Raw genomic sequence first — 1086 nt, 5'->3', positions numbered from 1 at the left:
TTGCAGCTGGGAAGAAGTAGGACAAGAAGTGAGGTTGGGGGCACTGTTGTCCATCCCCAAACGACCACCAAGGGTAGGGACCCTGGAGAGATGGCAGCGTACCAGTGGAAAGGCCAACACCAGGCTGGGCTGCAACCTTGTCTGGCCAGTCTCTAGCACCCTTCAGCTGGCCGGCGCCCCCACTGCCCCCTGTGACCCCACAGAGGGAGAACAGCTCCCAACTGATCCTCTTACCCTCCCTCTGAGAGCCCTCATTCATGCTCCCTGGGAGGGGAATTGCTGCTTTGTCTGCAGTCAGACCTCTCTTCCGCCTGAGCATGGAGATCCTGTCACTGCAGGGGGGTGGGGGTGGTGTCTCCCAGCCCCCTAAACAGAGCTCTCTCTTTACACCCCTGTGGCACCTCCCACCGTGAGCAGGCAGCCCTCTGAGGATGGCAGCGACAGGCTCCAGCAAGGGGGGGCGGGAGGCTGGTGGGGGCGCTGACCCCTTCCTTTTTAGCTGCAGGTTCATCTGTGCCCTGGAAAATTCTGAGCAGCTATCAAGGGGGAAGGTCTCCCCACACCCAGGCTGACTCGGGACGCCTGGAAGTCCCTGGGGATTCGGGGCCTGTGATCTTTGGGGGCAGGTCTGTGCCCCTGCCAGGCACCAGGGGGCAGCCTTATCCCATTTCTGACCCACAAAACCCTGAAGGTCAGGGGTCTCCACCACCCCTCTTGTCCCTACCCCACCAGGTACGGGTCAGGGTGGCAAGGGTCATTGGGAACCCTGCCCCTGGAGGTTCCTGCTCCTCTGCTCAGCTGGTTCCCTGTGGGCCCCTCGGGAGATTCCCAAGACCAGTCAGCCTAAGACCTGACCTGGACCTCCAGCCCCTTTCGGGGGCGCGCCCCTTGCAAAGTCTGGATGCCCAGAGCAGATCCCCCCACCCTACCCGATGGAGCCTTTGGCTCTGCGCCCCTCCCCAGCCCCCTTTGTCCCCTTTAGTAAGCCTGGGCGAGACACTTTATGAGCCTGGAAACCCAGCGCACGTCAGCCTCCATCCCCCATCCACCACCCCCGCCCCGCTCAGGTCAGGGCGCTGGGGGAGC

This window comes from Echinops telfairi, unplaced genomic scaffold (genome assembly GCF_000313985.2).
Source record: "Echinops telfairi isolate 266 unplaced genomic scaffold, ASM31398v2 ScPeMD7_7472;HRSCAF=8510, whole genome shotgun sequence".
Taxonomy (NCBI): Eukaryota; Metazoa; Chordata; class Mammalia; order Afrosoricida; family Tenrecidae; genus Echinops; species Echinops telfairi.
Note: the sequence above shows the minus strand (reverse complement) of the source record.